This window comes from Phyllostomus discolor, chromosome 3 (genome assembly GCF_004126475.2).
Source record: "Phyllostomus discolor isolate MPI-MPIP mPhyDis1 chromosome 3, mPhyDis1.pri.v3, whole genome shotgun sequence".
Lineage (NCBI taxonomy): Eukaryota > Metazoa > Chordata > Mammalia > Chiroptera > Phyllostomidae > Phyllostomus > Phyllostomus discolor.
In genome coordinates, this window is record NC_040905.2 from 58,381,649 (window position 1) to 58,397,693 (window position 16,045).

Below are 16,045 nucleotides of genomic sequence, written 5' to 3' on the forward strand. Positions count from 1 at the left end.
GACACAAGTCAAGTTTTCCCCCAGACTCCTTCATGGGGCTCTCTGCCCTTGGAAGGCAGGCTTTGGATTGGTCTTAAGGTCCTTGACTGTGCAAGCATTCAGTGTGGACTGTGAATCTTTTCTCCTTGCCAGCACTCACATTAGTTTTCCATTGAAACTCTGCCTTCACTTGGCATCTGGTGGGTTTAGAGGAAATATTTTCCTGCCCATGCAGGGCTGAGATGTTAGTTGGGAGTAGCAGAAGTGATTCCCCGACCTTTAAAGATGTCCTCAGAAAAGGCTTTTGGCCTAAATGATTGGAGAGGTCTTTAAATGCATGGAATTTTTATGCCTTTTTGTCATCATTTTTTTTAGTCAGAATAATCAATCCAAGACAGGAGAGAAATCTCATTCAACATCTACTATTATAGCCTAAAATGAAAATAAATAATATCCTTCATTCTAATTTGATACTATAATCTACAATGAAAAGAAAAAAAAAACACAACCTTACCCACAGGATATGGCAAATCAAATATTTTTAGTGTCTAAGATTTTAAGTTAGGGAAGTTTAAAGCGTCATTACTTTTTCAAGGTCATTAGAAGTACTTTTAATGAATAATGTCATTCTGTCTGACTTCCTATTCCAGTATGGCAAGTGTAAGTGGCTATTGGAGTGTTGGAGAGGAGATAGGTCTATTGTTAAATCACTGTTCAGTCAAGAATATAGCTCAGTAACAATGTTTAACTTTTTATTAGAAAGGCTTTGAAGGTACTAAGCAGGATTGGCATTGATTTAAAAAAAAATAAACAGACTTCTTTTTAACACCTTTGAAAAACATTAAAAAAATTAGATGTTAAAATGTACTTGTTAATTTTATGTCTCATAGTCCTCCTAACAGAGGATTAAATAAAGAAATATTTTAGGTTCTAGTTTAAATATGAAAGTGGTTTTAAACATTCCCAATGGCTAACGAATATAATGATTATTATTCCCACAGTGAATTCTAATCTGAATTTTTTGTGAGTGACATTTCTGCTATCCATATCCTTCTTGTTAAGAATTCTATAATGGACTAGGTTAATTAGAGACAGGTAATCTTACCTTGTATTAATCATCCTTCTGTCAGAATAAATTAACCTTTTTAGTTCCTATTTTCTGGAATTTCCAACCTCAGTAGACTGTGTTCTCAAGGAATGAGATAGTCTCATAAAATTTTAAGCTCATTTGAATTTGGAAATACCCATTACTGATAATTATTAAATTTAATAATCACAGAAATTTACTCTGGGACCACTGAAGATAAGCTTAATTCAGGCACCTCACAGGCTTGTTTCTTCTTAGCCATGTGATCTGGGGAAATTCAGTTATCATCTGATTCTTCATTTCTTGATTTATAGAATGGAAATAACTATGTGCATCTCAAATTGTGGAAATCAAATGGGACAACACCTACAGTGGATTCTGAAATTCACTGCTGACATGTTCTGGATTTTTAGTATTGTGAGTATTTTGAAATATGATCAAGTTGGGAGACTACTTTTTCTATTGTTGGTGTTAACTATTCCCTAATATTACGGATTCCTCTCCCCTGGCTTTCCTAATATTCATGGCAAGGATAAAAAATAATGGCAAAATGTCGTGTGAGATAGTATTCTGATCAGTTGGAGGTTCCCGTAATTGTTTTTGTGCATGTGTGGCCAGGGAGCAGATATGTCAGTCTATCAAAGGATAGAGCTCATCAGGCCAGCCATGGTGGATATTTATGATATCCTGTGAAAAACAAACTGAAAAACTATTATGCATTGAAATAAATCTATTAACGATGTAAATATAAGTTCATCTACTTTTGAAAGGCAAAATATTGTGGCAAATTTCATCAGAGGTAATTCGAGAAATATTCAAACATTTGGCTTTAATTAGAAAGGTAGGAAAATATATGAGAAGTATATTCAATTTGGGTGGTGTTTGCCCCTCTCATGAGTGTGAGCCAAAAATCCTCAGTTTTGACTAGTTCTGCAGTGATTCTCTAAATTTGGGCAGAGCCTTTGGCCTATTTAGAGATAGATTTAGCTTAATTCAGTGTTAGGTAAGAGAGATGGGAGGGGGCCCATGAGTATCAGTGCCTACCAAAATGAAGAGTGGGAAGGAGACCGTCACTGGCTGGGTAATGCTGGGTTGTGTAGAAAGAGGAACACCACTAGTGAGGGAGTAAATGAGTACTTCAGGAGGTGGAGGAAATCCCACTTATCAGAGTTGCTCTTAGGCAAAGAATGTAGGTATTTGGAAACATACTTCAGTAAAGTGCTTAAGTGAAGTTATCAGATGTCCCCTCAACTCCCTTCCACTAGGTAGAGTTGCCCTCCATGTAAGACCCTTGTTTTGGTGACTTCCCTAAGGAGCTGGTAAGTAGGTTTGGAGGTAGAATTTAGGAGAGGGCCAAGGTCAGGGGTATTCATGAGGAGAATGGAATAAGAGTTCCTGGGGAGTACTAGGAAGGGTAAGGAGCGAGTTTGGCAGACCCTTTAGAGAGGGGGGAGAAGGAATAGCCACTTGGTTAAGGAGTGATTTTAAAACATAAAAATATCAGGGAGGTGGGGAGGGTCGGGGGGGTGGGCTGGGATGGGAGTAAAGGCAGAAAAGTGTACTTGAACAATTAAAATTTTAAAAAATTAAAATAAAAATATTAAATGAAGGATTTTTAAAATTAAGGTTTTGAATAGATGAGAGGGATAATATTTCAACAGATGCATAAAAGCATGGACCATAAAGTTGCCTTAACATCCTGTTATTGTTTTCTTATGTACCCTTTTAGATTTCTTCATGCTCATGTAAGTAATATGAGTATTGATTTTTATTTTGTTCCTCTGTGTTGTTCAAACCAAATTTAACATATTACATACATTGTTCTGTACCTTGTTTTTCATTGTATTTTGAACATCTTTTCTGTCACTATGTTGAGAGCTTTCTATTGAATAATTCTTTTTCATTGCCCCACTGTGTTCCATTTTATTGATGTACCCTAATTAATTCAACCTATTGTGGACATTGGGTTATTTTTGATTGTTTGCATTTACAGCATTATAATGAGTAAACTTATGCAAAGCTTGTTTTGCTTTAGTGCATGCATATTCATAGAATAAATTCTCAGTAGTGGTATTGTTGGGCATGATATATACAGTTGTAAGATTGATAGACATTTCCTATCTGAGGAGTTGTACCCATTTATACTCCCAACACAGAGGGAGAAAGGAAGAGAGGTGAAAGAGGGAGAGAGAATTAGAAAAGAGGAAGGGGGAGAGAGAGAAAGGGAGAGAAGCTCATACACATGTACCAGTGCACCCACACCCATGCCCACACCTACCACAATTCATTGCTTACCTTATTTTTTTTTTCTCTTCTGGTTCATCTGTTGTCTGCAGAGACTATTTTTCATCTGCATGTTCCTCAAATGTTATGCCCTGTTTGAGTTGCTCCTGGTGGGATGAGACGGTGTGGTGCTTTTGGACCCGTATCTGTTTTATCAAGTCCTGCCTCTTTCACTTTTTAGCTGTGAGACTTTGGGCATATGATTTAGCCTTTCTGTGCTCCAGTTTTCTCACTGGTATAATGTAGGTAGATATGATAACTACTTCACATGGTTGTTGTGAAGAATAAGTGAATTAATATAATTAATATTTCTAAGGCATTTAAGTACCTTAAATGGCAAGTTGCTACTTCACTGTCCTGCCTGGGACATGAATCATCCATTTGTCCTGTACCTCCACAGCTATTAGTCACTTAGTAGCTGTCTTGGTTATCAGATACAACTGTCACAATATTGCAGTGCTTGTGTTAAAAGTATCGCTTATTTTACTTAATGACCAAAAAGCACAGGAGTTATGATGCCAGCATCATAACTGGCAATTCTCATATGCCAAAGAGAAGTGCTTTCTCTAAGTGAGGTTGCTAAGATCTGTGAAAGAATGAATCTTCTACCCATGATATTTTGAAGAAGAAAAAATAAATTTGTGCTAGTTTTGCTGTCTCACCTTGAACTACAGGATTGACAGCTACAGTGTGTGATAAGTGCATAGATAGGATGGGAAAGGTATTACCTTTGTGGTGGAAGACATGAACAGAAAACATGTTCTGACTGACCGCAGTGCATTGTGCCAGAAAACACTGAGTCTGTACGATGACTTCAGCAAGTGGTCTGCTGAAACAAGTGACACCCAGACATTCACTACACGTAAGGGATGGTTACACAGATTCAGGAATAGGTTCAGACTGAACAATATAAAAATGACTGGAGGGGCTGCGTCGACCATTGAAGAAGCTGCTGCCACATTACCAGCAGAGGTGAAGCTGATAGTGTTCTGTGCTATCTGAGGTTTCAGGCATCCACTGGGGGTTTTGGAACATATCCTCCATGGTTAGGGGGCACTACTGTAATGCTCTTTCTACAGACCTACACAGGTTCAAGTAACTAATCATTCAGTGCTTAAGTCGTGCTGTTTTCATGTGACTATGTGGAGAACGGGTCACATGAATGTAAAAACATAACTGAGATTAGTGTTACATAAACACAATTAGTTTGCTGTACACTCTGGGGCCAAGTCTACTCTATGAAGGCTTAAGTGATAGCCTTCCACCATGGAGGATGTTGAAATACTTCTTTTTCTCATTGCTGAGTTGTATCTTTGTTTATATAGCATTTTTCAAGTTCTATGGAACAGTTTGATGTGTTAGACATTTAGGAACTTTGTTATACAAATCATTAAAAAAAGAGAAACCTTCTTGGGGTGGGTGTATAGGCTTATTTTTATGGTCTCTTCTTGGTCTTTTTTATACAATGCCTCCTCTTTTTCTGTCTGCTTCCTAATCTAGGTCCTTATATCTTTCTGGGTTAAGGCAGGTCATTTTGGAAGTTCTGTCTTCTAGGCTCCTCCCTCCACCTCCACTACTGAATTCCAACTAGCCCTCTACTTAAAGATATACAGTAATTATTGGTTATCAACCAAATTGAAATTTCTCAGCTTTGTTTTGAATCTTCTGACTTTCTCATTCATCTTAATCTGGACTCTCCATTTCCAGGACAGTTACAAAAGCTGGCTTGTGACCAAGTTTTCACTGGCCCACAGTAAAATGGTGAAAATATGGATAATATGGTAAAAGTCGTATAAAGCTAACAATATTCAAATGTAAAAATTTGAGATTTTTCCCCCTTCTTTCGTGATAAATTTTTTTTTTTCATAAAATGGCAGTGATATTTGATGACAGAAATTTTGAAAGCTTTTCCTTGGTGGAAAAGTATAAGCTGGCAACTTTGATGCTTGCCTTCTCCCCACCTGCCTACGCCCTCCTCCTCCACACACACAGACACACAAACACAAACGTTCTCTGAAAATTTTGCAGGTCAGAGAAAGTTAATGATCTCAGTCATTTTAACATAATTCAGAATCAACAGTTTTGTTTATTCCCACTTCCATATCTTTTCTCATAGTCATTCCCATTGTCTTGAATGCACCGCTACTTCAGTGCAATTCTACATCTCCTGTAACATCCAGATCAAATCTCCAGTCTTTTGGTTAGTCTTCCATATTTACCACTTTGTGCCTCCTTACCCATCCTCATTTGCATTTTAAGAATATTTATCAAAATATTTGATATTGGTTTTATAAGAATTTTATTTTTCAAATATGTCTCTTCTCTCCAACCAGTTTTAATGCCTATAAAAGAAAGAACTTTTGCATTTTTTTTTAATCCAAGATTTTTGCATTTACCAAATCTTAAAGATCTTAAAAATTTGGTTAAGGGCATAAAAGTTTGTATGAAATGTTTTATACAAAATAGTTCTGAATCTCCATTATATTTGGGTAGAGTGATTTAATGTTTATAAATTATAGTGACTCCTTACCATGTATTTCCAAAGCTCTCTGCATTTCAGGTGTCCTAGTATTAGGTGTATCCATGTGACTGCATTTGGGTAATGAGATGTTTGTGCAAGTAAAGTGTTACTTCCAGGTGGAAGCTTTTGAGAAAGTGTAGGTTTACTACCTCTTTTTCCTTGTGCCTCAGAGACAAATGTTTCAGTTGGTAATTAATGCCTGTCTTGGGTCCTATAGTGAGTATGATGTGAAGAGAGTCCCTGGTGTCCTGCAATAGACTTTTTGTGTGAGTAAGACATAAACCTCTGTTTCTTAAACTACTGTGGTTTTGGAGGTTGTAGGTAGTACCAGCAGTAACTTAATCTACTGACTCTGATACAAACTTAAATTAAAAAAATAAAATCTTTAATTTTCTTCATTGATAATTTCTAATTTAATTCATTTAAAAGGTCAAATATCTCTATTTTCACTATATTATATTTCCTATTTTTTAAAATAAAGAATAGAATGTTGAAACTTGAATTGTTTCAATGAGATCAACAATGAAGACTCAAAAGCTCATAGTATCATCCAGCTACATGTAGAACAGATTTTAAAATATACCATGGAACACTGAAAAAGTGGCAAAAACCTTCATAAAATACATATAAAGTTAAACTCCTTTGAGAAAAAGCAGATATGCAGTCCTCAGGTACTGAATTTCCATGTCCCATTAATACATCTAAAATATTTCCGTTTCCTACTAATCTTTATGATTCTGCAAAAGCTGGTTTGAATCAGCTCCTACCATGTTACTTTGGATTTAAAATAACTGAAATTTGAGAGCTGGGAGTGATTTTATTTACAATTTTTTTCTTTACTCATGGCCTAACATTTAACGAACAAATTTTTCACTGAGCTTATATCTTTCTACGGGTTAGACTGAAATATGAACAGCAAAGCAAGAGTCTGGAAGGATTACATAAAGCAGTCTTGACCTGTAGGAAATAATTTCCCATGATTCCTTAAGATGAGTGTTCATATAAGCACAAGAGTCAGTATGCAATAGACTAACTTTCAGCTCTAAGTTAACTTTTTAAATGCATCATTCATTATTTATTTTTAATTGTATTTTTTGTTACCATTTATCCCCCCGTAATTGCTTCCATTTCCCCACCCCTGTGTAATCGCCACAGGTGTCCCCGTCCATGAGTTCCGTGAGTTCTTCCTCTCTCTCTCTTTTTTTTCTTGATCCTTCCATCCCCAAGCTGTCAGCCTGTTCTCAATCTCTGAGTCTGTCTCTATTTTTCTTGTTAGTTCAGTTTGTTACTATATTCACATTTGAATGAAATCATATGGTAATTAATTTCTGAATACTGTTTTCTTTGCCTGGCACAAAGATTTTTGGGAGCTTAGCACCATCTGCTGGTTAAATATATACCAACTTTTCAGATTCCCTCGAGACTTTTTTCAAGAAATATTGTGATTTACTTTACACTTTCTAATAAATACCATTAAGTAAGTAAATAAAAGTATCTCAGATGTCAATGTAAAAAAACTTACACACATAAAACAAAGACTTATTTCTGTACAGTAGAGTTATATGACAGTTGCAATTTTGAGTGAATGTTTGTACTTGTTTTATTTTGGGCAGCGTTACACAAATAAAACTTCCACCTATTCCTTAATACAAAAGAAGATTATTTTCCAAAAGAAGTTAGATTTGTCTATGTTCAATAATGTTTACATTTATTTTTTCACATTTCTTTAGAACTTCTAGATTGAGCTAGATATATGTTTCAGTAGTCTTATTTATTACCCACAACCACCCTTCATATTAGTAAATATTGTCTCAGTTAATGCTCAAGAAATACATTTAAAAGGTTAAGTAAATAAATACTAATGTTTTGGGAGAAAGCCAAGTTTATTTTATTTATTTATTTTAACTTAATTTTTATTGTTGACATTATTATAGATGGCCCTATTCCCCACCCCTCACCTTTGCCTACCTTCACCCAGCTCCCACTCCCTTCCCTCTGGCCATCAGCACTCTGTTGTCTGTGTCTGCGGATTATGCATATATGTTCTTTGGCTAATTCCTTTGTTACTGCATTCAGTCTGGTGCTAGGGAGTCTTTCCCATTGGCCAAAGTGGTGGCAGAGGGAGGTTCTTACACTGAGAGGACCAAAAGTGAGAAAGGTGAATGAATAGTGACCAAGCACATCCCCACCCCAAAAGCTAGAAAGATAATTGGGTAGGGAAAAGAGCGCATCCCTCCTTATCCCTTTAAGAACCTTGAGCTTGAGCAGGAAGATGGAGATGGTCTTTAAGAAAAGAGTCCACCATTCTGCCAGGTAGCCTGGCACCTGAATAAAACCTGTTTCATTTTGCACTATCACCTGCCTCACAAGTTTGGCTTTAGTCACAGCAGACAGCCGAACCTCCATTCCATTTGGTTATGTCTTCACCTTCTTTCATCCAGTCCCCTCCTCCCCACTCCACTCTGACAGCTGTCAGTTTGTTCCATGTGTCCATGCCTTTATTTCTATTTTGTTCATTAGATTCCACATATAAGTGAGATCATATGATATTTTTCTTCCTCTAACTGGATTATTTCACTTAGCATAATAATCTCCAGGTTCATCCCTTCTCAAAAAAGGTAAGATTTCCTTCTTTTTTACTGCTGTGTAGTATTTAATTATATAACTATATCATAGATTTTTAAAAAATTTTTTTATTTTATTTTAATCATTGTTCAAATACAGTTTTCTCCTTTTTACTCCCAATCCAGTCCCCCCTCCCACCCCTCCCCACTTCCCTCCCATTACCACCCTCCCCTTAGTTTATGACCATGTGTCCTTTAAGTTTGTTAAACTGTGAACCCTTCCCACTGTCCCCTTAAATTCCCTCTACTCTCTTCTGTGGGCACTGTCAGCCTGGCCTCTATTTCAGTGTCTTTGGTTATATTTTGCTTGTTTCTTTGTTTTGTTATTTAGGTTCCTGTTAAAGGTAAGATCATATGGTATTTGTCTTTCACTGCCTGGCTTGTTTCACTTAGCATAATGCTTTCCAGCTCCATCCACACTGTTGCAAAGGGTAGGAGCTCCTTCTTTCTTTCTGCTGCATAGAATTCCATTGTGTAAATGTACCACAGTTTTTTGATCCATTCATTTACTGATGGGCATCTAGGTTGCTTCCAGCACCTAGCTATTGTAAATTGTGCTGCTATGAACATTGGGATGCATAGGTTCTTTTGAATTGGTGTTTTAGTATTCTTAGAATAGAGTCCCAGCAGTGGAATTGCAGGGTCAAAAGGCAGATCCATTTTTAGTTTTCTGAGGAAGTTCCAAACTGCTTTCCATAGTGGTTGTACCAGTCTGCAGTCCCACCAGCAGTGCACTAGGGATACCTTTACTCCACAATCTCTCCAACACTTGTTGTTTGTTGCTTTGTTTATAATGGCCATTCTGTCTAGTGTGAAGCGGTATTTCATTGTGGTTTTAATTTGCATCTCTCTGATAGCTAGCGATATTGAACATGGTTTCATGTGTCTTTGGATTTTCTGTATGTCCTCCTTGGAGAAGTGTCTGTTCAAGTCCTTTGTCCACTTTTTAATTGGATTCCTTGTCTTCTTAGAGTGCAGTCTTGTAAGTTCTTTATATATTTTGGAGATTAAACCCTTGTCTGAGGTATCATTGGCAAATATGTTTTCCCATGCAGTTGGTTCTCTTTTAATTTTGATACTGTTTTCTTTAGCTGTGCAGAAGCTTTTAATTTTGATGAGGTCCCATTTGTTTATTCTTTCTTTTATGTCCCTTGCTCTAGGGGACAAGTCAGTAAAAAAGTTTCTTCGTGAAATATCTGAGATTTTCGTATCTACGTTCTCCTCTGGGACTTTAATGGTGTCACATTTTATATTTAAGTCTTTTATCCACCTTGAATTTATTTTTGTATATGGTGTAAGTTGGTGCTCAAGTTTCATTTTTTTGCACGTGGCTGTCCAGTTTTCCCAACACCATTTGTTGAAGAGGCTATTTTTACTCCATTTTATGTTGCTGCCTCCTTTGTCAAATATTAATTGAGCATAGAGACTTGGGCTTACTTCTGGGCTCTCTGTTCTGTTCCATTGGTCTATGTGCCTGTTTTTATGCCAGTACCAGGCTGTTTTGATTACAGTGGCCTTGTAGTACAGTTTAGTGTCAGGTATTGTGATCCCTCCTACTTTACTCTTCTTTCCCAAAATTGCAGCAGCTATTCGGGGTCGTTTATAATTCCATATAAATTTTTGAAGTGTTTGTTCTATGTCTGTGAAATATGCCATTGGTACTTTAATAGGAATTGCATTGAATGTGTAAATTGCTTTGGGTAGTATGGACATTTTGATGATATTAATTCTTCCAATCCGAGAACACGGTATATGTTTTCATTTGTTTGTGTCTTCCTTGATTTCTTTCTTCAGTGTTGTGTAGTTTTCTGAATACAGGTCTTTTACCTCTTTGGTTAGGTTTATTCCTAGATATTTTATTTTTCTTTTTGCTATTTCAAATGGGATTTTTCCCTTGACCTCTGTTTCTGCTGTTTCATTGTTGGTGTACAGAAATGTCTTTGATTTCTGGATATTGACTTTGTATCCCGCTGTTTTGCCAAATTCATTTATTAGGTCAAGCAGTTTTTGGGTGGAGTCTATAGGATTTTCTATGTATACTATCATGTCATCTGCAAACAGTGACAGTTTTGTTTCCTCCTTTCTGATTTGGATACCTTTTATTTCTTTTTCTTGTCTGATTGCTGTGGCTAAAACTTCCAGTATTATATTGAATAGAAGTGGTGAAAGTGGACAGCCTTGTCTTGTTCCTGATCTTAGTGGAAAAGATTTTAATTTTTGCCCATTGAGTATGATGTTGGCTGTAGGTCTCTCATATATGGCCTTTATTATGTTGAGGAATGCTCCCTCTATTCCCACTTTGCCGAGTGTTTTTATCATGAATAGGTGCTGTACCTTATCAAATGCTTTTTTTGCATCAATGGATATGATCATGTAGTTTTTGTCTTTTCTTTTGTTTATGTGATGTATTACATTTACTGACTTGCAAATATTGAACCATCCTTGCATCCCTGGAATGAATCCCACTTGGTCATGGTGTATGATCTTTTTTTTTTTTAAATATATTTTATTGATTATGCTATTACAGTTGTCCCATTTCCCCCTTCACTCCCCTCCACCCTGTGCCCCCTCTCCCACCCACGTTCCCCCCCTTTAGTCCATGTCCATGTGTCATACTTATGAGTTCTTTAGCTTCTACATTTCCCGTACTATTCTTGCCCTCCCCCTATCTATTTTCAACCTACATTCTATGCTACTTATTCTCTATACCTTTTCCCCCTCTCTCCTCCTCCCACCCCTATTGCTAGCCCCCCCATGTGCCCTCCATTTCTGTGGTTCTGTTCCTATTCTAGTTGTTTACTTAGTTTCTTTTGGTTTTGCTTTAGGTGTGGTTGTTAATAATTGTGAGTTTGCTGTCCTTTTACTATACATGTCTTTTCCTTATCTTCTTTTCTTAGATAAGTCCCTTTAGCATTTCATAAAGTAAGGGCTTGGTGACGATGGACTCCTTTAATTTGACCTTATCTGAAAAGCACTTTATCTTCTCTTCCATTCTAAATGAGAGCTTTGCTGGATAGAGCAATCTGGGATGTAGGTCCTTGTCTTTCATGACTTGGAATATTTCTTTCCAGCCCCTTCTTGCCTGCAAGGTCTCTTTTGAGTAATCAGCTGACAGTCTGATGGGAACTCCTTTGTAGGTTACTGTCCCCTTATCTCTTGCTGCTTCTAGGATTCTCTCCTTCGTTTTTACCTTGGCTAATGTAATTATGATGTGCCTTGGTGTGTTTCTTCTTGGATCCAACTTCTTTGGGGCTCTCTGAGCTCCTTGGATTTCTTGGAAGACTGTTCCCTTTGCCAGTTTGGGGAAGTTCTCCTTTATTATTTGTTCAAATAACTTTTCCACTTGTTGGTCCTCCCCTTCTGGTACCCCTATAATTCGGATGTTGGAACGTTTAAAGGTGTCCTCGATGGTCTTAAGCTTTTCTTCGATTTTTTGAATTCTTATTTCATCATGCTTTCCTGCTTGGTTGATTCTATCTTCCTTCTGGTCCACTGTGTTGTTTTGAGACTCAGATTCCTTCCTTTCACAATTGGCTCTCCTCCGTATGTCTTCCTGCATCCCTTTTATGGTAATCTGCATTTTTTCATGTAATTTGCATCCAAAATCAACCAGTTCCGTGAGCTTCCTGATCACCAGTGTTTTGAACTGTGCATCTGATAGATTGGCTATTTCTTGGTCACTCAAAAGGATGAGTCCTGGAGGACTGATCTGTTCTGCTGGAAACATATCTTCTGTCTTTCCCTGTCTCTCCTATTATTTTATTTATTTATTTATTTTTTCTCCGGTCTGGTCGCTCTTGTTACGGTGGGGGGGCGGAGCCTTAGGTGTTCACCGCGGCTGGGCGCCCCAGTCGCTAGATTGTGACGTTATATATGGGGGCAGGGGCGGGAGCGGGGGCAGGAGGGATCAATGGCGACCCTTCCGTTCTCCTGGAGTCAGACACTTCCCTGGGCTTCTGGGCCGTGAGCTCTGCCCTGGTCCACAATCGCTGACCCACTGATTCCCCCAGCCGCTGCTTGCGTACTCAGGGATCACCGCTGCACCGCCGCGCTCCCGCACCCCGGATTGCTGTCGCGCTGATTCTGCGCCAAATTTCCCCCGACCTACGCGCGCCTGCGACCTGCGCCAGCCCCGCACCCGCTCGCTCGGCTCGTCGTCCCCTACCAGTCTGGATGTACGAGTCTACTTCAACTTCTTGGCTGTCCAACTTCCATTTAGATAAATCCTCTGACAGTTCTGATATTATGACTGCAAATCGTTGTTGTAAATTATTGTGGTTCTGTTCTTGGTTGTGCGAGGAGGTACGGTGCGTCCACCTATTCCTCCATCTTGCCGGAAGTCTCAAAATTTTTTCTGAGGCGGCACGCGCGGCCCAATCCGGAGCAGCTGCGCGCGTTCCCCCGCCCTCAGCGTCGCACCCCCAGGTACCGCTCGGGCCGGGCCCCGCTCGGTCGCTGGCGGCCGAGCCCCTGATCTTTTTAATGTATTGTTGGATGCGGTTTGCTAGTATTTTGTTGAGGATTTTAGCGTCAATGTTCATCAGTGATATTGGCCTGAAGTTTTCTTTCTTTGTTGTGTCTTTATTTGGTTTTGGAATTAGGATGATGTTGGCCTCATAAAAAGAGTTTGGGAGACTCCCATCTTTTTGGATTTTTTGGAATAGTCTGTGAAGGATAGGGGTTAGCTCTTCCTTAAATGCTTTGTAGAATTCTCCTGTGAAACCATCTGGTCCAGGGCTTTTGTGTGTTGGGAGTTTTTTGATTACTGCTTCAATTTCTTTTGTTGTTATTGGTCTGTTCAGGCTTTCTGCTTCTTTTTCATTGAGTTTTGGAAGATTATATTTTTCTAGAAATTTTTCCATTTCACCTAGGTTTTCAAATTTCTTGGCATACAGTTCTTTGTAGTAATTTCTTACAATCTTTTGTATTTCTGTGGTATCTGTTGTAGTCTCTCCTCTTTCATTTCTGATTGTGTTTATTTGGGTCTTCTCTCTTTTTTTCTTGATGAATCTGCTTAAAGGCTTGTCGATTTTGTTTATCTTTTCAAAGAACCAGCTCTTGGATTCATTGATCCTTAGAATTGTGCTTTTAGTCTTTATGTTATTTAATTCTGCTCTGATCTTGGTTATTTCCTTCCTTCTGCTTGCTCTGGGCTGCCTTTGTTGTTGTTCCTCCAGTTCTTGTAGATGTAGGGTTAGGTTGTTTGTTTGGAATGTGTCTAACCTTTTAGGTGGGCCTGTATCGCTATGAACTTCCCTCTCAGGACTACCTTGGCTGTGTCCCATAAGTTTTGGGTTGTTGTGAGTTCGTTTTCATTTGTTTCCAGAAGCCTTTTGATTTCTTCCCTAATATCATTCTTGACCCATTCATTGTTTAATAGCACGCTATTTAATCTCCATGATGTTGAGTGTTTTTGTTTTTTTTTCCTTGGGGTTGGTTTCTAGCTTCAGTCCCTTGTGGTCTAAGAAATGCTTGGTATGATTTCAATTTTCTTGAAATTCTTGAGGCTTGTTTTGTGTCCTATCATGTGGTCTATCTTTGAGAATGTTCCGTGTACATTTGAAAAGAATGTATATTTAGCTTCTTTTGGATGGAGGGCTCTGTATATATCAGCAAAGTCCATTTCATCAAGGGTATTGTTCAATGCCACAATATCTTTGTTGATATTTTGTTTAGAAGATCTGTCTATTTTTGATAGTGGGGTGTTAAAATCTCCCACTATAATTGTGTTGCTGTCCATATCTTTCTTGAAGTCCTCTAAGATTTTCTTTATGTATTTCAGTGTTCCTATATTGGGTGCATATATATTTACAATATTTATGTCTTCTTGATGGAGTCTTCCCTTGAGTATTATGAAGTGATCTTCTGGGTCTCTCTTTATGGACCTTTTTTGGAAGTCTATTTTGTCTGATATGAGTATTGCTACCCCATCTTTTTTTTCCTGTCCATTTGCTTGGAAGATTTGTTTCCAGCCCTTCGCTTTCAGCCTGTGTAGGTCTTTTATCCTGAGGTGGGTCTCTTGTAGACAGCAGATATGTGGGTCATTTTTTCTTATCCATTCAGCTATTCTGTGTCTTTTGATTGGAGCATTTAATCCATTTATGTTTAAGGTTATTATTGATAGGTACTTATTCATTGTCTTTTATGTACGTGTGTTCCTCTCTCTCTCTGTCTTTTCCCTCCCTTCCTTAAAGCAGTCCTTTTAGAATCTCTTGCAGAGCTGGTTTGGTGGAGGTGTATTCTTTTAGACTTCTTTTGTCTGGGAAGCTTCTTATTTGGCCTTCTATCTTGATCGAGAGCCTTGCTGGATATAGTAGCCTTGGTTGCAGCCCTCTGGTTCTCATTACCTGGAGTATTTCTTGCCATTCTCTTCTGGCTTGAAGTGTTTCCATTGAGAAGTCAGCTGTTAGCCTTATTGGGGCCCCCTTGTATGTTACTTCCTGTTTCTCCCTTGCTGCCTTTAAGATTCTCTCTTTGTCTTGAAATTTTGCCATTTTAATTATGATGTGTCTTGAGGTGGGCCTCTTTGGGTTCCTCTTGATTGGGACTCTCTGTTTTTCCTGGATTTGTGTGACTTTTTTCTCTCATCAAATTAGGGAAGTTTTCCTTCATTACTTTTTCAACTAGGTTTTCGATCCCTTGCTCTTCTTCTTCTCCTTCTGGTATCCCTATTATATGGATATTATTACGTTTCATATTTTCTTGCATTTCTCTTAATCCCTCTTCATTCTTTCTGAGCCTCTTTTCCTTTTCTTGCTCTTTCTGGATGTTGTTTTCTACTTTGTCCTCCAGCTCGCTAATTCGATCTTCTGCTTCATCAGTCCTGCTTTTCATTCCTTCTACTGTGTTCTTCAGTTCAGAAATTGTATTCTTCATTTCCTCCTGACCTTTGTTGAGAGTTTCTATTTCCTTTTTCATGTTTATATAGTTTGCAGTGAGATAGATGTAGTTGCCCTCTAATTTCTGAAAGCTCATTGTGAGTTCATTGAAATTCCTGGTAATCATTGTTTTGAACTCACTATCTGATAGTTGAGTTGCCTCTATTTCATTTAGCATTTTTCCTGAGGCTTCCTCGTTTCCCTTCAATTGGGGGTTGTTTCTTTGTTTTCTCATCGTTCGTGGGTTTCTTCTTTTTTCTTCTTGTTTGTTAATTTGATCTCTTTTGATTCCCTGTAATTATGGTGTGAACTTCCGTGGGAGAATATTTGTGAGATTCGGTGGTGCAATCTCCTTCGTGTATCCTGGTGTTCACAGCTTCCCCCTACTCTTTTTTGTGATCAGTTGGAGGAGTAAGGCAAAATGGTTTAAAACAGCAAGACAGTATACTATGATATTTACATTAGCAGCCAGTAGAGAAGAGATGGGTTATCCTTTGGCTCCTTATAGTGTTAACCGTGATCCTCCACCCCACTATCCACGTTTTAGAAAGGATGGAAAGAAGGTAAGACTCTTATTGGGGATGAGAGGATTGTTAGTTGGATCTAGAAAGCTGTGAGGCTGTGGGAGGTCAGATTCTAAGGTAGGGTCAGATTAAAGATTTGTATATAGGAG